The sequence below is a fragment of the Atractosteus spatula genome (assembly GCF_055471065.1).
Source record: "Atractosteus spatula isolate fAtrSpa1 chromosome 10 unlocalized genomic scaffold, fAtrSpa1.hap1 SUPER_10_unloc_14, whole genome shotgun sequence".
In the NCBI taxonomy this organism is placed as follows: domain Eukaryota; kingdom Metazoa; phylum Chordata; class Actinopteri; order Semionotiformes; family Lepisosteidae; genus Atractosteus; species Atractosteus spatula.
In genome coordinates, this window is record NW_028296617.1 from 194,085 (window position 1) to 218,233 (window position 24,149).

The following is a 24,149-nucleotide window of genomic DNA, read 5'->3' on the forward strand; positions in this document are numbered from 1 at the left end:
TCTCTGAGGTAGTTGTCACTAAACTCGGACGTGATGTGGCACACATATGCCGTGTGCCTTTACTTTTGTAAAAAACTGGTATCGGGAAAAGTTTCCTAATATTTCTTTTGATTAGCATGCAAGAAAATGTGATCATTACCTATGGAATTTCCCGCCAGCGTGGAGCTTGAATTCACAACCTTGAGATTCAGTGTTCAAGAGTCACAGAAGAGGTCGGCCTGGTCTTCAGTTTGCCACAATAAGCTCCGGCAGTGCTCCTCTGTAAAGCAGATTGTTCGGATCCGTTATGTGGGACGGCACTTCGATACTAAGATCGTTTGCAGCACACGCATGGTTTCCCCCCTTCACGCAAAAAACATAGACGAAGGAAGCTCTCTTGTCTTGGACTGCTGACTCCCGGATTTAAAGCGCTCTGGGTGCCAGCTAAGTCTCTAACAAGCACACTATAAAGACAGGAATTACACTTTGCTCACGTCACGCATGGAATGGCGAGGCTACTTGTTCCAATATTATCTAGTCTCACCTCATATGGTGCCGATTCCTGGTTTTCATTTAAGAAAGAGCACTGCAAACACCGTAAACAGTGCAAAACGTGTGATGAAAGAAGTCTTTTCCCCCCTTTGTCTAAAGCAGAACACAGCGGAGTCATGCCGAGGGTTGTGAGATCAAGATTTCAGTGGAGCACTGTCGTCTACGTCTTTAGCTACATGAGTTGGACATCCTCTTGTACACGGAAAGCAGATTGAGATCCTCTGACATGAAAAGTGCCAGATAAAAGCCATTTCTCATCCTTTCTCTTACTGGTGGAGCTATCGCATGTAAATGAGGCAACTTGCAAGGCGAGCAGGCTCGGTGCACACCGAACGCAGATGTCTCAGAGCAGTTGAGACGTGTCCAAGTGGCTGTCAAAGGACGGCCCTTTGCCGGCGCCGTGGCTTAGTTGGCTAAAGCGCCTGCCTAGTAAACAGGAGATCCTGGGTCCGATTCCCAGCGGTGCCTTTCTTCCTGTCTTACTGTACAGAATTTATCCTTATGGGCAAATCCCATGCCTTTTAATTCAGGTGAATGCAAGTTATCGTTTCCTTTCTGGAACAACTTGTTTTGAAAGAAATCTATACAGCTTGCGAAAGATGAAACACAAATCTTGCTTATCAGTGAAGAAGAGGTACTCCCAACAGGCCAGCTAATACCAGCAGTGTTTTTTTTTCACCCTAACCCAGAGAATGGAGAAAAGCGAGGCGCCTGTGGCTCTGCAGTGTAATCAGTTCGCGAGTTTGGCGGTTAGCTGAAAGAGTGGCAAATGGAGCTCGCCCCAGCCCGTCCTTATTCTTTTAAAGAGGATAAAAAATTAACTTCGCCGCCATTACTACCAGCTTTAAAAGACTGCCATGGGCACGGAAAAAAACACACTACAGATGACTTTTCTGGAACTGAAGCAGAGATTCCTTTACGAACCAACTGATAAAGCTCAGCCAGTGAATACTGTTAACAGAATGTGAAAGCACGATCAACTTTGTAACTGCAACCACAGGAAAAACAGCAAGAAGCAGGCTCCATTCCCCATTTAAATCTGTCGTGCGAGGCATGCTTCTTGAACGCATGAAGTAAATCCCACGATCGCTTTTGAACTTGGACAAAGTACTTCCAAAGGAGCGCTATGCGCAAAGATTTAACAAGCTCAACCCCCGCCAACGATTCGGTGTGAAGAAGCAGAACATTCAAGTTTCACAGACAGAAGCGGCACGCCAGCACAGCCAACATTAAAACGGAGGGCACACTACGATTTGCATTGACACAAAAGTGATCTGGGCAGACGTCGTTCCCTGCATAACGCAAAAAGTGGCAAAGCGCTTTTGGGTTGAGAGGACGCAAGAAGGTTTTTGTTTTGTGCCTTGATGTCAAGCTGAGAAAGTATCTTTAAACACTGCTTAGTTTCTCGAGAGACTGCCAAAAAGCAGTTTCCTCCCTTTGGTCTGAAGTCAGCTGAAAGGAGGTGGCGACAGAAGCACCTGGCAGCGGTGGGATTCGAACCCACGCCCCTGGAGAGACTGGAGCCTTAATCCAGCACCTTAGACCGCTCGGCCACGCTACCCGCTGTGCGCTGTCTCTTTGTCTTGTTACTTGCTCGGAGGAGGTCGGGTGGGTTTTGCTCTTGTCGCCCGACTTAGTGGCGTTATGACCGTGGAACCGACTGCACCTGCTTTTTCTGAGATGCTTCCCCTCTCATGGCGAGATCTCGACTTCTTTAACACCTCTGGATAAAGATCTTCTGTGGAGCAGGTTTCAGACCTCTGCGTGCAGCACCCTTGATGTCATTTTATCTTTACAGCAGCCGCATCCGGAAAGTTGTGTCTTTTACGTTTTATTTGAACAACAAAACTACATACAATACAAACAAGAGCACATATAACGTATCAAGAAAATCATCAGGGGCACATGCTATAATACAATTACACTTTATGAAAAACGATTACACAAGGTAAATAAAGATAAGGTCCGCACAGCTTGTTCTTACATTTCGAAAGAGTCCGTAAATACCCCTTTACGTCTATTTTGAACTGTTCAAACGTAGGACTCTTCCCAGACCATTTCACTTTATACCACATTCCTAAACGAGGATGCATCTCCTGTTTTAGAACTATTTTGGCCATGTGGCTTATACAACGCACCCACAGTATTCTAATGGTGGACTGCAGATCTGTGCTATAGTTCAGTCGAATTCGAAGGATCCAGCAATCGTACTGGATTTGACAGGGATTCTGAAATGTCTCTTGCAAAAGTATTCGGGTTTGCTTGAACCTTTGATAAAAAAAAAGTGATCTGATCTGAAACTACCCAGCTTACAATCTCTGAGGTAGTTGTCACTAAACTCGGACGTGATGTGGCACACATATGCCGTGTGCCTTTACTTTTGTAAAAAACTGGTATCGGGAAAAGTTTCCTAATATTTCTTTTGATTAGCATGCAAGAAAATGTGATCATTACCTATGGAATTTCCCGCCAGCGTGGAGCTTGAATTCACAACCTTGAGATTCAGTGTTCAAGAGTCACAGAAGAGGTCGGCCTGGTCTTCAGTTTGCCACAATAAGCTCCGGCAGTGCTCCTCTGTAAAGCAGATTGTTCGGATCCGTTATGTGGGACGGCACTTCGATACTAAGATCGTTTGCAGCACACGCATGGTTTCCCCCCTTCACGCAAAAAACATAGACGAAGGAAGCTCTCTTGTCTTGGACTGCTGACTCCCGGATTTAAAGCGCTCTGGGTGCCAGCTAAGTCTCTAACAAGCACACTATAAAGACAGGAATTACACTTTGCTCACGTCACGCATGGAATGGCGAGGCTACTTGTTCCAATATTATCTAGTCTCACCTCATATGGTGCCGATTCCTGGTTTTCATTTAAGAAAGAGCACTGCAAACACCGTAAACAGTGCAAAACGTGTGATGAAAGAAGTCTTTTCCCCCCTTTGTCTAAAGCAGAACACAGCGGAGTCATGCCGAGGGTTGTGAGATCAAGATTTCAGTGGAGCACTGTCGTCTACGTCTTTAGCTACATGAGTTGGACATCCTCTTGTACACGGAAAGCAGATTGAGATCCTCTGACATGAAAAGTGCCAGATAAAAGCCATTTCTCATCCTTTCTCTTAGTGGTGGAGCTATCGCATGTAAATGAGGCAACTTGCAAGGCGAGCAGGCTCGGTGCACACCGAACGCAGATGTCTCAGAGCAGTTGAGACGTGTCCAAGTGGCTGTCAAAGGACGGCCCTTTGCCGGCGCCGTGGCTTAGTTGGCTAAAGCGCCTGCCTAGTAAACAGGAGATCCTGGGTCCGATTCCCAGCGGTGCCTTTCTTCCTGTCTTACTGTACAGAATTTATCCTTACGGGCAAATCCCATGCCTTTTAATTCAGGTGAATGCAAGTTATCGTTTCCTTTCTGGAACAACTTGTTTTGAAAGAAATCTATACAGCTTGCGAAAGATGAAACACAAATCTTGCTTATCAGTGAAGAAGAGGTACTCCCAACAGGCCAGCTAATACCAGCAGTGTTTTTTTTTCACCCTAACCCAGAGAATGGAGAAAAGCGAGGCGCCTGTGGCTCTGCAGTGTAATCAGTTCGCGAGTTTGGCGGTTAGCTGAAAGAGTGGCAAATGGAGCTCGCCCCAGCCCGTCCTTATTCTTTTAAAGAGGATAAAAAATTAACTTCGCCGCCATTACTACCAGCTTTAAAAGACTGCCATGGGCACGGAAAAAAACACACTACAGATGACTTTTCTGGAACTGAAGCAGAGATTCCTTTACGAACCAACTGATAAAGCTCAGCCAGTGAATACTGTTAACAGAATGTGAAAGCACGATCAACTTTGTAACTGCAACCACAGGAAAAACAGCAAGAAGCAGGCTCCATTCCCCATTTAAATCTGTCGTGCGAGGCATGCTTCTTGAACGCATGAAGTAAATCCCACGATCGCTTTTGAACTTGGACAAAGTACTTCCAAAGGAGCGCTATGCGCAAAGATTTAACATGCTCAACCCCCGCCAACGATTCGGTGTGAAGAAGCAGAACATTCAAGTTTCACAGACAGAAGCGGCACGCCAGCACAGCCAACATTAAAACGGAGGGCACACTACGATTTGCATTGACACAAAAGTGATCTGGGCAGACGTCGTTCCCTGCATAACGCAAAAAGTGGCAAAGCGCTTTTGGGTTGAGAGGACACAAGAAGGTTTTTGTTTTGTGCCTTGATGTCAAGCTGAGAAAGTATCTTTAAACACTTTGCTTAGTTTCTCGAGAGACTGCCAAAAAGCAGTTCCCTCCCTTTGGTCTGAAGTCAGCTGAAAGGAGGGGGCGACAGAAGCACCTGGCAGTGGTGGGATTCGAACCCACGCCCCCCAAGAGACTGGAGCCTTAATCCAGCGCCTTAGACCGCTCGGCCACGCTACCCGCTGTGCGCTGTCTCTTTGTCTCGTTACTTGCTCGGAGGAGGTCGGGTGGGTTTTGCTCTTGTCGCCCGACTTAGTGGCGTTATGACCGTGGAACCGACTGCACCTGCTTTTTCTGAGATGCTTCCCCTCTCATGGCGAGATCTCGACTTCTTTAACACCTCTGGATAAAGATCGTCTGTGGAGCAGGTTTCAGACCTCTGCGTACAGCACCCTTGATGTCATTTTATCTTTACAGCAGCCGCATCCGGAAAGTTGTGTCTTTTACGTTTTATTTGAACAACAAAACTACATACAATACAAACAAGAGCACATATAACGTATCAAGAAAATCATCAGGGGCACATGCTATAATACAATTACACTTTATGAAAAACGATTACACAAGGTAAATAAAGATAAGGTCCGCACAGCTTGTTCTTACATTTCGAAAGAGTCCGTAAATACCCCTTTACATCTATTTTGAACTGTTCAAACGTAGGACTCTTCCCAGACCATTTCACTTTATACCACATTCCTAAACGAGGATGCATCTCCTGTTTTAGAACTATTTTGGCCGTGTGGCTTATACAACGCACCCACAGTATTTTAATGGTGGACTGCAGATCTGTGCTATAGTTCAGTCGAATTCGAAGGATCCAGCAATCGTACTGGATTTGACAGGGATTCTGAAATGTCTCTTGCAAAAGTATTCGGGTTTGCTTGAACCTTTGATAAAAAAAAGTGATCTGATCTGAAACTACCCAGCTTACAATCTCTGAGGTAGTTGTCACTAAACTCGGACGTGATGTGCCGTGTGCCTTTACTTTTGTAAAAAACTGGTATTGGGTAAATTAAAGTCGAAACCCAAAACAGTTACATAATTAAGAGTAAATGCCTCCTAATAGCTAGCAAACGCTCCTAGTTAGTAAAGTTGTTTGTGTCCCTGCCTGTCACGCGGGAAACTGGGGTTTGATTACCGACGGGGAGACAGCTAGTTTTTTATGATCAGATTCCAATCTTTAATGCTGTGTGTGAGAGTTTACGTAACTTTCCTTTTCTCACATTTTCTGACGACTATTCCGAAGGAGCGCCCTGTCAACTCCTAATACTTTTAAAAAAAATCTACCTGCATGTTTGATTATTTTTGTTTTATTTAGAAAAAGTTCAATATTGATCATAACTAAAGAAAATAATGATCAGAAACAAAAACAAAATGTTGAAGATGCGACTCAATCTTGAATCAGAGCTGGGTGACACGGGCTTCTGTTCTGATATGGTTGTACGAGAAACAGGAGGAATCTTTTCTCTCCTATGGAGCATGAGCTGAATCAGGAATGAGACATTTCGTGTGTTTGTGCATATGTCAACGCATGACCTACATCGTAAAACTAAAACTAAATTAAAAACTAACATTAAGTTTTCAGAGACATTCATTTATATACAAACAAGAGATAGACAAAGCAATAATTCTACATTAACTTGTCCTGCACTGATCAGACTAATTGAAATGGTCTGATTCAGAGCCTGTGCAGCTCGTGCTAATACAACATTTTCCTTTGATTTCCTTTGAGGGCGGAGTTGTCTTTAAAATCTGGATTAAATAAAAAGGAGTGACGTCAGTGTAAAACAGCTTTCCTTCTTGGGGAACAACGGTTGTGTTCCATATTTCTAATTATTTTGGTTTCAAGATAGCAATTTAGGATGAAACATAAAAGCCAGCTGGATAAAGCCGTTACACGTCATTTACAATGGTCTTTCAACTAATAGCCCGTGCAGGGATCAAACCCCAGCTGTTGGTACGAGTTGCGTAAGGCTCTGCAACATGCAGATGAGAAACTAACCTCTGCTTCTTCATTATATACACAGTGAGCTATATATGCGGGCTTACTGCCCCCTACGGGCTCTGTATTTGATTGCGGTACAAGACCGGCCGTGGAGAAATGAAGTGAAGAGGGTGTGTTCATTAAAAGGCTCATAGCATCCCTGGATGGTCTCAAACCACCACCCTTTTGGTTAACAACCGAGCCACAAAGACTCATGTACAGCTTAACACTTCTCGGTCTCAGTGTAAGTGATACACTCCGTAAAATTTCTGGAGAATCATTTGTTTTTAAAGGAAAATCGCCAACAGATCAATTGGAGTTTTTTCATTCTATACTGCAATTTCTGAAGGGTACCCTGTGAAAATACGAATTTTGACGAGAAGGGATGGACATATAAGGTCAGCAGGCTTGGGGAATTGGACCTTATGGTGAAGGCTGCTGGCTCGGCATCAGCAGAACCTGATCAATATCGGTTGACTCCGATATACTTTGACAACTTAACTTCTGGATTTAGAGACATTTACCTTAGTGTCGGTATACTAAGATGTTTTGGTAACGAGGAAGGAGGGACAAAGCAAATTGGCAGAATGTGTGCTATTTTGTTGACTACAAGTCCTCACATGCCAGAGGGTCAATATTAAAAAAAACGTAACAGTATAATCTCTTGTACTTCACAATTTAATAGTGTCTGTTACATTGTGTCTCACACCTCAGTGTCAGAATTGTGAGACGAGTTTGTAATCAGGAGGGAGGGCCATAGCAATTCAGCAGAAATTGCATTCACCTTTTCCCAATGCATTCTTACATGCCATTTTCTCACATGCCATGCTCAGAGGGTCATATTTTTAAAATGGTATCATAAAATGTCCTGAAGTTCAGGATTTTGACAGTCTGTTATATTGTGTCTCACACCTTGATGTCAGAAATATGAGACGATTTTAAAATCAGAAGGGAGGGCCCTAGCAATATAGCAAACATTGCATTTACCATTTGACAATGTCTTCTCTCATGCCATGTTCAGAGGGTCGTATTTAAAAAATGGTACAGTACAATGTCCTGAAGTTCAGGATTTTGATAGTCTTTTCCATTGTCTCTCACACATCTGTGTCAGAATTTTTAGACATTTTTATAACCAGGAGGTAGGTTCGATCACCCTCTGCTCATCCTCAGTTAACCATATAGTCTCATATGCCATGTTCTAAATGTCCCATTTAAAACTGCTATATTAAAATTTCTTGTAAAATGCAAGAGTTTGAGACTTTTTATGATCAGAAGGCAAGGTCGTGGAAAATATGCAGAAAGTGCCAGTGAATTTACGTTTTGCCTTTGTCTTATTTACTCGTGGTATAACATGCCAGTTTGTTTTATTGTGAGTTGTGTTTCTGAAATGTGTTTCATACAAAAATGCAATTTGGACAGTCTCTACTTACATATTCCCCTTTACTGAGGAAATGTACAGTAATACATCCGGATAAGTATTTTTAAAAACGACTGTAGAGAGCCATCTTCAGGCGAAAGACGACATAACATCATAGCAGCAGCATTTAAGATGGAACGAAAAACGCAAAGCAGCAGCTCGCGAATAAGAAGCCAACTTCAGCCTCGTTAGTGCAATAGCATTAGGTGAGGTGGAAAAATATGTCTTGATCTGAATCTTAACATTTTTATAGGAGGTGTTCTAGGACCTCTTGCCTCAGAAAAAAAAAACTGCCAGTACATCACTTATTTCTACTCCATCAATAGCAGCAGTGTTATCAGTACTGAGCCCTAAATGTAGGTCCTATCATCACATAAAAAGTCGAAAGTATCGACTGCATTCAACTGATAAAATGTATCTTCTATGAGAGTTATATCTTTATCCAAAATACATCGGAAACAAATTTGCACGTTTTTTGGGGGGGATCCCAAAGACTGACACTCAAAACTTTTTTTTCCTTCTTTCCAGGAGGGAGGATTATTCAGATGCAAACATTGTCCCAAAATCAATGTACTCTCCATTGATATTCAAATCCTCAAATTCTTCATCTGAACGTCGATATTGAAATATGATATCGTACAAATTGTGGTTTTCTTTTTAAAGCAAATTTTATGCTTTAAATTAAATAAATTGTATTTATTATGAATGTGCCGGAAATTTTTCAGTACTTTAGAGGGTTCTGCCATTTTAGATGTTATGCTGTTCCTGTCTGATTTATCAAATGTGTCATTTAAATCTCCAGTCATTTCTATATCAGTCTGAAGGCCTTGCAGTAAAGATTGCAATTCATCCAAAAATGCCAAGTTTCCCACTGGTGATACATACAAGGAAATGAATGTATATTTCCCCCCCAAATCAACAAATTTAAAATCAAATACCTCCCTCATCTGCAGGTGGAGAGAATAATGTCAGAAGAAATACAGGTTTAAAAGTCAGGAGCATTGATAGTCCTATTTTAAAATGACACTAAAATGCTCACAATATATTAAAAAGCTCTGTAAAATGCAAAAATAATAAAAAAAATATTAAAACAAGGTAAAAAGAAATAATACACAGTTATAAAGCTCAGGGATTATCAATGTGAAGTTACAATGGGTTGATTGTGTTTCATGTGATTTAAAAAATAAAATGTTTGCAAAAAATCCACTTACAATATGCTAAAAATGGCAAGAATACTTAACCTTTTACTACCAGTGACATATTTAGCCAATGTCCGCCTGGAATTTCCTCCCCCTTAAACATTTGTTATATCTCTGCAGCAGAACATAGCAGGAGCCTGGTTCAGGTCTTAAATTGAAGCTAACCCCCTTGGCTTTGAGTGTGAATAGTCAAATTTCTTATATTGCTTAATGTGTTCACTCAGCAGACAAACATATGAAAAAAAAAACAAAAAAAACAGCTGGCGAACATTTTTTTTTGGTCTTCAGAGGTCAGATTTTTCAACTATATGCATGTCAAGGGCCTGGGAATGATTTGAAAACCTTGTTCTAGGTGGCTACTAGCTTGGATAAAAAATTGGGACAAATTGATCAATTAGAAAAAATTCTACATCATGTTTTGTGAAGACTGGACCTGGAATGAAATGTCACGCCTATAATAAAAAATCATAAAATATAGAAAATAATAAGAATAAAAACCATTGCAATTGCTATAAAAACCTTAAGACACTGCTAGAGAGCCTTTATCTGCTGTTATGCAATGAAAAAAAACCTCAGAGTTGCCTTCTGGTGTGAAAAAAAGGAGCACTGATAAGAAACTGATAAAAAAAACTGATTGATTATCCCTTCTGAGTCAATGATTGACAGCTAAAAATGCAGCCTGAAGCTTCTAGAGGAAGTCTCACCCCCTAAGGGCTCTGAATGGCTGAAAATACAAAGAATGACAGCGGTTTTTACCAATCAAATCGCCTTATTTCTGGCGCTCGTTCTTCAAACATTTACTACGTCATCAGTAACGTTTACTAGTCTCTAGCTCTTGAGATAAACTAGTCTGGGTTATTTTGGATATATATCATGCTCCAGAATAAGGTAAAAACATGGGATATATATATATATATTTGCTGTTTTTTGCTTTTGCGGTTTTGTTGGTAAAAATGTATGATATTGACATGCTGTGCTTGACGGGTTGCCGTGTGTTTTTATTGGGATTCTGCTAGTTCATTAATTTATTGGTTTATTGCATAATAGTGTCATGTCTGAGGAAACAAACTTTATGGTTTTGTTGTGGTGATATTTGAGAATACGTGCATGTGAGAAAATTTGTGGAGCGGTTTCAAACAAACGTTGTTTATCTCGCGTTTATCTTAAAAATAAAAAGTGTCATCTGGGGAGACAGGAGTGGTCCTCGGTGACCGCGATCCGGGCTAAGTTAACAGGTGTGTAATTTTAAAAAAATAAAACAAGTTAAAAATAAATACTAAATGGGTTTAACATTCAGGAATGTAATTGGTCAGATGCTTACGATAAGTGATGCTGGTGTTTCGTGTGATTTAGCGAATTCAAAAAAATATTAATTTTAAAAACGGCAAGAGCTCGTATGGAAAAAAAAAAGTTCGTAAGTATCTTTGTTACAACAGCCGCGCCAGAACTATTCAGATACTGTACATCAGAAAAGTACCTGAACTTGACTGGTTTATATTCAGTTATGTGCATTGGGAACGAAAGGGAGACTTAGATGGATTTTATTAGGGTTTTAGGAATCAGAAAATTTATTTTTACACGTTTATGCCTACGAGCAGAAATAACTTCCTGCTTTCAGCGCTTTTTTTGTTTCTGCTTGTAACCTCGAACAGAGAAACCCAGTACTGACTCACAGAAACACCCCGGAGTTTCTGTGTTTCTGGGATTTAAGAGGGATGTATGCAGCGGTGTTACTAGTCTGGAAGGAGGAGACGCGCATTCCGCACGGGGAGCGTAGAGCAATGAGCCGCACCTGCTGCGCGCTGAGTCCTGTCCTATATAACCGCTGAGCACGGATACACAGAGTCTTCAGCCAGTGTTGGAGATTTATGATTTCAATGTTTTTTTTTCCTTTTGAGCAGAAGATGGATTTCTTCCTCTAGTTAAAGTTATTGGAGTTGTGGTTACTGTGCAAGACCGTCGGGAATAGCGCTTTTATTTATTTTTTATCAAGCAGTCTCCTGTATACTGTACGTGAAATAAAGATAAGAGTGCTTTCTTGATACTTCACAAGAGTATACATAATTTACGAGCTGTATTAAAAAAAATGAACTGGAAGAAAAGCAATAGGGCTGGAGTTTATAGACTGTGATGCAAATACGAGAGTAGGAGAGGAGGGGACTAGTTCAGGAGCACAACCGGCCCTCTCCTGCCCATTCTCCCACCAGGGTCTGTTGTAACCCAGTGTGAAATTCAGCTCCTTGCAGTTCAGCTTTTGATCACTCAGCTGCTTTGCCCTGGGAATATGGGGCAAATAAAGGAGATAGCAACCAGACTAGAGGGAGAGTTTTTATTCCTAAGGGATGACTTGTTTTACAACAGCAGACAACTTAAAGAAACAAAAACCTCTGTTCTGCTGCTCCAGGTTGGTTCCACTGGGAACAAGTGTGGCCAGGAGCTCATGAACAGTAATTAGGGGTTGTTTCCACAAGGGGGGCTGGAGTAAGTTAGATGTCAAGGGCAATAAAACTCATTAGACCTAATTGACCAGTTAAAGTGAGTTGTTCTGCTTTCTGCACAGAAACCAGTGCTCTCTTCTCAATGTGTGGGTGAGTCTGTCAGTGATATAACAGCTAGGCAGGACTGCCACTGTGGTCTATTTCATCACCTGTGACCCCATCTTCCAAAGACAATAGTCCAATCTAGCATAGAGTGTCCCGGACTGCTCCGTCAGTGACAGTGAGAGGTTTATCTTGTCTCTTGTTCCGCCAGAATGTAACAAATAGTGACCCCTTAATGGAGGAAACTTTAGCTTTTGTGGGTAATTATACCACTTGACAATGTTACAGGTGTTGGGGGGGGGGGACCCCTAGTGATCCCACAGTCTCACATAGACAATGGCCAGTCTACACAAACCTCCAGTCAACACAGCCCTGACCCCTGTTATGTCACCCAGGTCTACACTGTGAGACAATGATTATTTAGGAAAATTGTAAGGAATGCATTCCAAAGCAGTCAATGGAAGTATGGAATTAAAATAGTCAAGTCTTGATAAATAGAGTATATTATCTATTTATTATATCTTTACATTGTAACAAAAACAAATTTCAAGTCCATTATGAGCACACACAGCATATTAAAGATGGGTCTCTGCACTGTAAAGGAATCTCAGTTCACTTATAAAAACTTTAGCTAATAAACCTGAAATGTCATTTCTTTTACTGCTTGTTCTTTAAGGTACTAACTCATTGACATTATGTAGATTAAAATAAGACATGTTCACAAAGAAAAAGCATTTATCACAAATGTATCATGCCAAATAAACTCTAGTAATCAAGAGCAATTAAGAAAAGGAAACAAAACCATCTTTTGAGGATGCCAGATAGAAATGTAAACACACACTCACACGTGGGGCCAATCTTACCAGAAATCAATTAACCCACCAATGATCTTGGACTGATGTCTGAAAACCAGAGCAAACAGTACAATATTAAGGTACTAAAGCTATTAGTAGAACAGATCTAGCTTCTCAACATAATACTTATGTCTGAACTTCATTGAATAGTGACACTTCAATCTTTCATATTCAATATTTTTCACAAAATCAACAGCTGAGAACAGACCGCCATATACCTTTATCCAGTGGTTTTCAGAGCAGAGACATCCGTGTGGGCAAGAGTTCTTTCCCTGAGGTCCACTGCACGTCAGCTAGCCACGTTCTGGCTGGGTCGTGTGTACTCCTGGGAACGTCGCCTGTAATGAATATTGGGGACTTTGTACAAATGAATAATGTGAGCATATTAATATGATTTGTGTTGAAGCCAAACATAGACAATCACTGTTAAAACTTGAATTCAACCTCCAGTGTCTGCTTTTGAAATGCTGATCATCACCCGTCTTCTGGCTTCTAGATGCACGTGTTAATGGATATTTCTTGTCTTCTTTTTTTTCCCCCCATATTTCTGTATCATTAAGTACTTCTGGGTCATTTCATGTACCTCGTGGCATCTTGGCTGGTGGTGAATGGCAGGCAGCTGCTCTAAAAATAACATGCCTATTAATATGATGTTGAAGACAAAACCAAAACAATACAACTTTGTTTTGCACTTTACAATTTATCACAAGCTTGTCATATTTACAGTCATCGACTGATTTAGGCTGCTGTTCCTGTGAAAAATGTCCTTTGTTTAAGAAAGATTCAATTTAAAATCTTTAGGTTTTAAATATAAACCACTGGCAATATGGTAATCACTTTTACAACTTTTAAGAAGTTGCAAGATCCATATCCCTTCCTTATGAACTTGAACTTTATTGCCATATGTAACCGGTACTGGTACAATGGAATTCTTACTCACAGAAAGTCTCTCGATTGTAAAACAAGTGTAAAAAACAAGACAAAGTGCAAACAGTGCATCAAGACAATGTACAAACAATAGACAATGTGCAAGTAAACATGTAGACAGTTTGAATGTAAACAATACAGACGTGTAAACAATGACTGGAGATGTGCAATAGATAAGAAATCATAAAGAGGTAGATGGTGATGGTGTAGGTGAGGTCCGAGGGGGATGGCTAAATGTGTTCGCCAGTCTCACTGCTTGTGGATAGAAGCTATTGAAGAATCTAGTGGTAAGTGTCCGTATGCTCTTATATCTCTTGCCTGAGGGCAGTGGGGTGAAGAGCTCCTGCCCGGGGTGGTGACTGTCCTCTGTGATGGCCAGAATTCTACCACGGCAGCGGTCCTCATAGAGCTGTTTAATCTCGGTGAGACCGCAGCCGATGATCTTCTGGGCCATATTGACCATTCTCTGCAGTGCCTTTCTTTCTCGCGAAGAGGTGTTGCCATACCACACGGTGATCCCGTTGGTGAGGACGCTCTCGATGGTGCAGCGGTAGAAGTTCACCAACACATGTATTGGCATCCCCCATCGCTTGAGGCACCTCAAGAAATAAAGGCGCTGCTGAGCCTTCTTCATGATAGAGTCAGTGTTCACAGTCCAGGTTAGATCTTTAGAGATGTGAATTCCTAAAAACCTAAAGCTGGTGACTGTTTCCACTTCCATTCCATCAATACTGAGTGGGCTGTGAGTGTATGGCCTGTGTCTCCGAAAGTCCACTATTAGCTCTTTCGTTTTCTTTATGTTCAAGTCCAGGTTATTGCTATGACACCACCTAAGCAGCTGTACAACTTCATCCATGTAAGTGGACTCGTCATCATCACTGATCAGTCCTATTATAGTGGTGTCATCGGCAAACTAAATGATGCGGTTGTTGCTGTGTCTTGCTGTGCAGTCGTGAGTAAATAGGGAGTACAACCTTGGACTCAGACAGCAGCCTTGTGGGGTTCCAGTGCTCAGGGTGAGTGGTGTTGATGTTTTATTGCCTATCCGCACCACCTGTGGTCTCTCGATAAGAAAGTCCAGCAGCCAGTTGCAGACAGAGTTGCACAGACCTAATCCCCTGAGCTTTGTCACCAGTTGACTGGGTATGATGGAATTGAATGCTGAACTGTAGTCCACAAACAGCATTCTCACATACGAGTTCTTAGTGTCCAGGTGTTCCAAGGCTGTATGCAGAGCCAGGGAGACAGCATCATCCACTGATCTGTTGTTCTGGTAGGCGAACTGCAAGGGGTCCAGGGACTCTGTGATGGAGGAGTTGATGTGTGACAACACCAGCTTCTCCAGGCATTTCATCACCACAGATGTTAATGCTACTGGGCGGTAATCATTCAGGCATGTCACTTTTGCCTTTTTGGGGGTTGGAACAATAGTGGTTTTTTTGAAGCAGGTGGGGACCATGGACTGTGACAGGGAGGAGTTAAAGATGTCCGTAAGCACTGTGGTCAGCTGGGCTGCACATGTCCTTAGGACTCGAGGTGGTATCCCATCAGGCCCTGCAGCCTTACGGATTTTCACCCTGCTCAGAGTCTTCTGCACGTCCTGCTCTGAGAGTTTCAGAACAAACTCGCCCTGCACACTTGGGGTCTTCTCAGCATTGCCCATGTTCAGAGCATCAAAGCGGGCATAGAAATGGTTCAGCTTGTCAGGCAGGGATGCCTTGTTCGTGTCAATCTCCTGGCTGCAGCCCTTGTAGCCTGCGATTGACTGTAATCCCTGCCACAGCCTCCGGGTGTCAGCGCACTGCGTTTCAAGCCGCACTCTGTAGCTCTGTTTGGCGCGTTTTATGGCTTCCTCTAATGCATACCGTGATTTCTTGTACAGCTCTTTGTCCCCCGATTTGAACGCGATGGATCTATCTTTTATTTTATTGCGAATGTCGTTGTTGAACCACGGTTTCTGATTGGGAAATGACCTAATTTTCATTTCTGGTACACAAATGTCGGTGCAGTATTTAATATAGCTGGTGACCGCGTCCGTATACTCATTTAAATCTGTGTCGGGAGCTCTGAATGCGTCCCAGTCTGTACTATCAAAGCAGTCTATTAACTTGCTTTCCGCCTCCTCAGACCAACAACGCACTGACCTGTTCGCAATGGGGGAGGTCTTCAGCTTCTGTTTGTACTCAGGAAGCAACAGGAGAGCGATGTGGTCCGACTTACCGAAACTCGGTTTGGGAAGCGCTTTGTATGCTCCTTTTATTGTTGTGTAGCAGTGATCCAAAATATTGTCTCCTCTTGTCGGTACTGTGACATGCTGAATGTATTTTTGCAGTACTTTCCTCAGAGTGCAGTGGTTGAAGTCGCCAACTACAATTGAGACGGCTTCTGGGTGGGAGTTTTCGTGCTTGTTGATAATGTCGTGGAGTTCGCTATGTGCTGCTTCCACGCAGGCTTGAGGTTGAATGTAAACGGTTGTGATGATAGTGGCGGAAAACTCCCTCGGCAAATAAAAGGGTCGACATTTTATGGTCAGGTGTTCTAGATTCGGCGAGCAGGATTTAGAGATTACCTTCACGTCGGTGCACCACTTGCTGTTGACCAGGAAGCAGACGCCTCCTCCTTTGTGTTTGCCGGTTGCTTGGTGGTTTCTGTCCATGCGGTAAATGGTGAACCCCTTTGGCTGGATGGCGGTGTCCGTGACGCATGCATTCAGCCAGGTTTCCGTGAAGGCATAAACACAGCAGTCCCTCAGGTCCCTTTCCGCATTGATCCGACAATGTAGCTCATCTATCTTTTTGTCCAGTGACTGAACATTAGCTAACAAAATAGACGGCAGCGGTGGTCTGTGCGGACGCCTTCGTGGTCGCGCTAGTACGCCGCCTCGTCTCCCCCGGCGTCTGCCCACCTGTTGTTGTTGTTTGCCGCATCTTTGTCCGATCCAGCAGGTGGGGTCCGGTACGTGAAAAAAGTTGTTTGATGACATTAAGGAGTCTGTCCTCAGGTTTAAAAGCGTTTGTCTATCATAAGTAATGACAGACATTGAGCGTCCAACACAAAACAAGAGTATTAACGTATAAATAAACATTAAAACAGACACACAACGAGAGAGGTTTCTGTAAACCGTCGCCATCTTTCCATCTTTTCTTATATCCTTGCTGATGAGAATGAGAAATGCTATTTTCAAGACATTAACACGAATATAATTTTTACATTAATTCCAAGATACAAGAAAATGAATATCTTCAAAATATGCACTTTAATATACTTACTTAGTTTCTTTTTTGGAAATGGTCAGTGAACCAACCACTCCAGAGCTTGTCCTTCACCTTGAAATTATTTCCTGGAAATGCTGTAATCACAGAGGAGCTCTTCTCCCCTCAACAATGTCCCTTTTTGTCACAGACAGAATTATGACAGACTGTTCGTTGATTATAAATGACTTTCTTACAGCCCTTACATTGTCTTTTCTCTTTGATTGATTTATCCATCTTCCGATTTGCCTCCTTATCCGGGAGGCAGGCTCAGTGTTTTTCACGAGCATCAATGCACAGTTTTTGTGCAGGTTCATCTGAAAAGAAAAGACATCTCATGTCTCTCTCTGTCATCTGTGAGCTTCAGCAGTTGTCTTTGTGATGACCTTGCCATTGTAATCACACACCACCTCTCCCTTCTGGAAACACCTGGAAGTCACAAACTTCTACCCCTTCACAGTGTAGTGTGCTCTCACGAGGCACCAGTTCTGTAGGTTTTGGGCATTTACGGGGACAATTATTAATTGTAGCCATAAATTACAAAGTTGATTCTTTTGATGGCTTTAGAATCCAACCATGCGATATAACTCAAACAACGCACACACACAGGTACTAATACACGAGCATACATTTATTAATACATAGAATATGCATGTAAACCTAACAGATCTTATCGAGAGGGTTATCAGAATACAAAAGGTATATATTCAGTCAGTTACGAAGAGTTACATATATCAAGAGGACATACGTTCAGTATATCATTCATTGAGACCGTTTCGTAAATGAACTTGGTTATAACTTCTACATTAGATACTCAAAACAAGTACATAACTCTTAGGAATTAAATTGATATCAACTGGTTGGGATAACAATTGAATTCTCGAGCAGTAATGCATTGAAGTTGAATACTCATCCAATCTCTGGGGATTCAGATCTCCTGCGGGCTCTCTGGCTCCGTGCCAGGCTGTGCTGTGCTGCAGATGCTCACTGACCGGCTAGTTAGTGTTGGCTTTAACTAGCAAAGTTTGTGCACAGGAGAAAAGATGACTGTGGGTCCCAGCAAGTCAGGAAGAGGACCGGTTCATTCCTGATGAAGCGCTAGTTCTGAATAGTGATTCAGCTGTCCACAGTTCCGATCTGTTCACAAGGCTTGCTGCTGGTGCTTACCTCAGGTGGATCCTCTGCTTACTCTCTGGCAACCTCCGCTCTAGACTCTTAGAACAAAGGAAAGTTCTGGCACTCGGACACACTGGCCGTTCCGTGGTTGTCCGGGCTGAGTCTCAGGATGGTCAGGAGGCGCACTGCGAGAATGTCCTGCCCTTGGGAGCCTTTTGCTCCTGGGCCGTCCTGCCCTGGAATTCTCCTTTGAATTCCCTTTAGAAAAGTCCAGGAAATAGTCTCTCAGGCCCTCTGTGTTGCCTGTTTTTACCTGGAGGAACTTCAGCTCGTTCATTGGCTGAAAGTTCCATGGGCATCAGAGTCCCACGTGGGTTACTCGGCCCTACCAGTCCCTGATTGGTTGATCAAGGTGAGATGTGAGTCACTTACTCCTGACACTTAGGAATGCAGTCCAGATGTCCATCTGGCACACCCTAGACAGATAGGCGCCAATGGATGACCATTGATCATGATAGCTAGGCTTAGCTAAGTACATCCCCATTTGGGAGCTGTCCCTTATCAAAAGAAAACATCTTTAAATCAGCCTGCATGAATAGTTTCTCTGTGGCTGCACCACAGAGATGAACAGAGAGATGGGGCCTCATTAGAAAAAGCACAGCAACACTTAATTCTGTCTTATTAACAACCATTGCCGCTACAAGTGAAAGGCTGAAGTGAAATAGAGCGGGGACGAAGGCAGTGAAGAGAGAGAACGTGGGAAGAAGAGAAAAACGCAAGGGAAATAAAGCAGCGTCGTAAAAGAGGTGACGGAACTGTCCTCTCTATAAGAAGGGTTCCAGCGAGCCTTGCACTCGCTTACGGCCACACCCCCTTGAGCACGCCTGATCTCGTCTGATCTCGGAAGCTAAACAGGGACGGGCCTGGTTAGTACTTGGATGGGAGACCGCCTGGGAATACCAGGTGCTGTAAGCTTTTAAGCGCAGGAGGCGCCCTATCCCTGCTCGCTCGCTCATTCCCCTGTTCACACGTGCAGTGCGGCTTGTCCGTCTGTTTATTTGTCAGCTTTGGCGAGACACGGGTGCTTGTGTATTAGCGTGAGCGTTTTTTATTCTGATCGTGAACAGTTTTACAAGTCCGCAAAGGATCGAGGAAAGGTTTATCGCCAGCTGAAAAGAGACACAGCGCTTCGGCTGTGGAGACTTGTTCGGCTGGCGTTCGGGGAGTCCCGTTTTTCAGAATTGTATTGAGATCGTTTTCCACAGAGCTCAGATGTCAAAGCACAGCAGCAGCTCTCCACAGCGATCCTCTATAGCGCCCTTTCTCCCGCAGCTCCGTCCTCATTGGAAGGAAGCAAGAGTGAAAGGCTGAAGTGAAATAGAGCAGGGACGAAGGCAGTGAAGAGAGAGAACGTGGGAAGAAGAGAAAAACGCAAGGGAAATAAAGCAGCGTCGTAAAAGAGGTCACGGAGCTGTCCTCTCTATAAGAAGGGTGCCAGCGAGCCTTGCACTCGCTTACGGCCACACCCCCTTGAGCACGCCTGATCTCGTCTGATCTTGGAAGCTAAACAGGGATGGGCCTGGTTAGTACTTGGATTGGAGAGGGCCTGGGAATACCAGGTGCTGTAAGCTTTTAAGCGCAGGAGGCGCCCTATCCCCGCTCGCTCGCTCATTCCCCTGTTCACACGTGCAGTGCGGCTTGTCCATCTGTTTATTTGTCAGCTTTGGCGAGACACGGGTGCTTGTGTATTAGCGTGAGCGTTTTTTATTCTGATCGTGAACAGTTTTACAAGTCCGCAAAGGATCGAGGAAAGGTTTATCGCCAGCTGAAAAGAGACACAGCGCTTCGGCTGTGGAGACTTGTTCGGCTGGCGTTCGGGGAGTCGCGTTTTTCAGAATTGTATTGAGATCGTTTTCCATAGAGCTCAGATGTCAAAGCACAGCAGCAGCTCTCCACAGCGATGCTCTATAGCGCCCTTTCTCCCGCAGCTCCGTCCTCATTGGAAGGAAGCAAGAGTGAAAGGCTGAAGTAAAATAGAGCGGGGACGAAGGCAGTGAAGAGAGAGAACGTGGGAAGAAGAGAAAAACGCAAGGGAAATAAAGCAGCGTCGTAAAAGAGGTGACGGAGCTGTCCTCTCTATAAGAAGGGTGCCAGCGAGCTTTGCACTCGCTTACGGCCACACCCCCTTGAGCACGCCTGATCTCGTCTGATCTCGGAAGCTAAACAGGGATGGGCCTGGTTAGTACTTGGATGGGAGACCGCCTGGGAATACCAGGTGCTGTAAGCTTTTAAGCGCAGGAGGCGCCCTATCCCCGCTCGCTCGCTCATTCCCCTGTTCACACGTGCAGTGCGGCTTGTCCGTCTGTTTATTTGTCAGCTTTGGCGAGACACGGGTGCTTGTGTATTAGCGTGAGCGTTTTTTATTCTGATCGTGAACAGTTTTACAAGTCCGCAAAGGATCGAGGAAAGGTTTATCGCCAGCTGAAAAGAGACACAGCGCTTCGGCTGTGGAGACTTGTTCGGCTGGCGTTCGGGGAGTCGCGTTTTTCAGAATTGTATTGAGATCGTTTTCCACAGAGCTCAGATGTCAAAGCACAGCAGCAGCTCTCCACAGCGATCCTCTATAGCGCCCTTTCTCCCGCAGCTCCGTCCTCATTGGAAGGAAGCAAGAGTGAAAGGCTGAAGTGAAATAGAGCGGGGACGAAGGCAGTGAAGAGAGAGAACGTGGGAAGAAGAGAAAAACGCAAGGGAAATAAAGCAGCGTCGTAAAAGAGGTGACGGAGCTGTCCTCTCTATAAGAAGGGTGCCAGCGAGCCTTGCACTCGCTTACGGCCACACCCCCTTGAGCACGCCTGATCTCGTCTGATCTCGGAAGCTAAACAGGGACGGGCCTGGTTAGTACTTGGATGGGAGACCGCCTGGGAATACCAGGTGCTGTAAGCTTTTAAGCGCAGGAGGCGCCCTATCCCCGCTCGCTCGCTCATTCCCCTGTTCACACGTGCAGTGCGGCTTGTCCGTCTGTTTATTTGTCAGCTTTGGCGAGACACAGGTGCTTGTGTATTAGCGTGAGCGTTTTTTATTCTCATCATGAACCTTATATACTGTATCTCTACATCCCATAACCTTTAACGGCAGGTGCCTGGGTGTGGACATGTTCTGATGTAATATTTAATTTTTAATTTATTAAATAAGTAAACATTTTAGTAAAGTCTGTTATATTGTTAAAATCTATAAGCGTTATAAATATCAATTTTTGCTTGTGCTTATAATTTATCGCTGCTAAATGTGTCTTATTCAATTATTTTAACACTTTTATGACCTATCCACTAAAATATAAAAACCTGCCCTACAACGCTCTTCTCAAAAGATAAAATAAGTTTTACATTTTTTGATTCAATGTAATTTCTTTTCTAGAGAAACACATCATTTGAGGCTTGGGTTGCATGTTAATATTTTTAAGGTTTAAAGACTTTACGTTCACGGTACGTGGAAAATCATTTCAAACTTTTGAAAAGTTGTTGAGAATTTGTCATTGAAATAAGCTTACATATTTTAATTCAAAGTGATTACTTTTCACTCTCGATAAAACACGTGTGATTTTGGGGCGGAGGGATATGGTGGGGCGTTCTAAAACATCACAACCATTTGAAAAATGTCTTGAGCTATGTAGGCATGGTTACAAATGTGGAGTTTATGCTTAAATTAGCCGACTTGCCGGTTTTGAAGTGTGACACCTGAGCTGTCAGGCCCCGATATTGACTGCTGCGAAGATGGCTTCTTTGAGTAGTGAATCATCGGATTCCTCTGCTATGCAAACTGAAGAAGTAGGTTGCTAAAATATTTTTTCTGATAGTGGAATTGTCGTTTCAATCTGCGTTTAGCGTATTTCGTTTTCAACACTTTGTCTTCTTTTTAGCAAAAGCTGACCCAGCACTCAGTGGTGTGTGACAGTGGCTGTCATGTGAACTCATGAAGAGTTGCTACAAATGGTAAATATTAAACCACAGCAAGTTCGAAGCAAACGAAAAACTAACACAAAAGAGGCATTACAATTGTAAATATTTTAGGTAAAAAGCATGCCTATTTATTTTGTTAAGCCTTCCTTTTCTTTTTTCCTTTAATAGAATAACGAAGAGGTCGACGCATCAATCTTCAAACTACCATCAAGCTTGAATGTTTCGTGTCTGTTCATGTGTGTTCGCCAAAATGTGGTTAATGATGATGTTCAACCTAGTTTAGCTAACGATGGCTCTAATGAGCCCGATGCTATGGATCAGATTGTAAAGTCGGTGGTATGTTGCACCTTCAACCATTGTTTAAAGGGGGTTGTGGTTGACGAATGCGCGGCCCGTTTGATTAATCATCCAGGTCAACGGGGTCACACATGCCTAGTTGTCGGGTGCGCGGATGGGTACTGTGGTGTCTCCGGGGGAAAGTTTATGTAAATGAAAGTAGTACTCACACCACACTTTTCTTTCCTGAGTTTCGTGGCTTTTCTTCCTCCAACTATCTTCCAAATACAGTCCGTAATCCGTTCCCTTAATCCTGATCCTATCCGAGTTCCAAAAGTCCGTAATAAAGCCAATCCGCGATGTATCCTTATCCAGTGTCCGTAATCCAAAAACCATAAACCTTTTCTCCTTTCAGTAGTCCGTTATTCTTTAGCCCGATCTTTAACATACACCTCTTTCCTCTCTTTTCCTCCAAACCGCATTCACCTTATCGGCTTCCGCCCTGTTCACTGCCTCCGGGGCACTTATATTTTGGTTCCTGATGCGGCTCAGCTGTGTCTCATTGTTTCTCAGGGTAGACCCTTTCCATGTACCGGTCAGCTGATTCTTTTTGGCAGCCATTTTGCTAAGGTCCATATCTAGTATTTTAAGTAGGTCATTCCGAAAATACCTGTTATGAATGACCCTTCCCCTGGTCATGTTACAGTACAAAGATGTGTTGTTTGCCGCATTAGAAATTTATAAGTGTCTCAGTTTAGCCCGAATTTTATCGGCTGTTCTGTACATCGCCAGTGGCCTGGGTGCCTATACTTTTACAGATGATACTGAGCGGAGTATAAAGCACTTGCTGAGAAAAATAATTGACGACCGCTCGCCATATGAGTATGTACGCTCCTTACTTGTAAAGGTAGATGGAAAAATACTACACGTGACTTTTGGTGCGTTGCAAAACTTATTTTATACTTATTTATACTTATTTTTACAGAAAAGAAAAAAGATCTATGTAAAACCAGGGCTGTGAAATACTCGCAATGTGAATAGAGCTTTCACTCTGTTTTACAGACACAGGTGTGCCATCGTGAGAAGAATGAAAAATTTCGAATGTATATGTAAGAATTCTTACAAAAAGTGCTTTACACTCTTCTTTCTGCAAAGCTTGAAATAAAAATCAATTAACTGAATGCTAATGTCCTTGAATTTGTTAAAGAGATAGATGTGCATGTAAAGAACATGAGTGAAATTACTGCGATTCTGATGTTTTCAGATCAGAAACTGAAGCCTGGCGGATTCAGCGGTGTGTATTCCAAAACTACAACGTATTTTACATAGAACCTGTGGTAACACCGTCCCTCTGATCACTCAGGCTAATTTATTTGCTCTGTTAGGGTCGCCCAGTTCGGTGTTCACGGCTATAGAAATGGCGAGAGAAAGGGCGTTATGAATGCTTTTTCAGATGCTGCTGAGTTTCTGAACAATGTTGGGGCGATAGCTACAACTAATTTTCTGCACCAACATTTAATTGGCGATTGCAAGCAGTAGTCTGTAATGTGTGTGAAAAGTTTAAAAGTGTATACTGGGATGTTTCTGTAATTTAAAACCTACTGATGAAATAAAGTGGTTCACATTTCACATGCTATTTGTCCTGCGAGTTCTTTCTGTGACACTTTACTCAGTCAGTCAGTCAGTCAGTGTGCGTGTGTGCGTGCGTGCGTGCGCTCACATCCCAGAAACTCGCGGCACTCACCAGACTTCCCACACCGCCGATTCCCTAGGGTTATAATAGATTGCATTCAAACCTGCAGCAGACATGATCACCTTCCATCCCTCGTTGCTAATACGCTCTTTCACACACTTATTTATAAATCGAAG

At 43.1% G+C, this 24,149-nt stretch overlaps 4 non-coding genes and 1 pseudogene across 4 annotated transcripts; 4 read left to right on the plus strand and 1 right to left on the minus strand.

Annotated features, from left to right (window-relative positions):
* Positions 1-2,010: 2,010 nt before the first annotated feature.
* trnal-aag (transfer RNA leucine (anticodon AAG)) lies at positions 2,011-2,092 on the minus strand. The gene has a single exon. It is a non-coding gene; the product is annotated as a tRNA-Leu (tRNA).
* A 16,812-nt stretch (positions 2,093-18,904) lies between these two features.
* On the plus strand, positions 18,905-19,023 carry LOC148812881 (5S ribosomal RNA). The gene has a single exon (XR_016086295.1). It is a non-coding gene; the product is annotated as a 5S ribosomal RNA (ribosomal RNA).
* A 537-nt stretch (positions 19,024-19,560) lies between these two features.
* Positions 19,561-19,679, plus strand: LOC148812882 (5S ribosomal RNA; annotated as a pseudogene).
* Positions 19,680-20,216: 537 nt separating this feature from the next.
* On the plus strand, positions 20,217-20,335 carry LOC148812883 (5S ribosomal RNA). Its single transcript, XR_016086294.1, has one exon. It is a non-coding gene; the product is annotated as a 5S ribosomal RNA (ribosomal RNA).
* Positions 20,336-20,872: 537 nt separating this feature from the next.
* Positions 20,873-20,991, plus strand: LOC148812884 (5S ribosomal RNA). The gene has a single exon (XR_016086296.1). It is a non-coding gene; the product is annotated as a 5S ribosomal RNA (ribosomal RNA).
* The last annotated feature ends 3,158 nt before the right edge of the window (positions 20,992-24,149 follow it).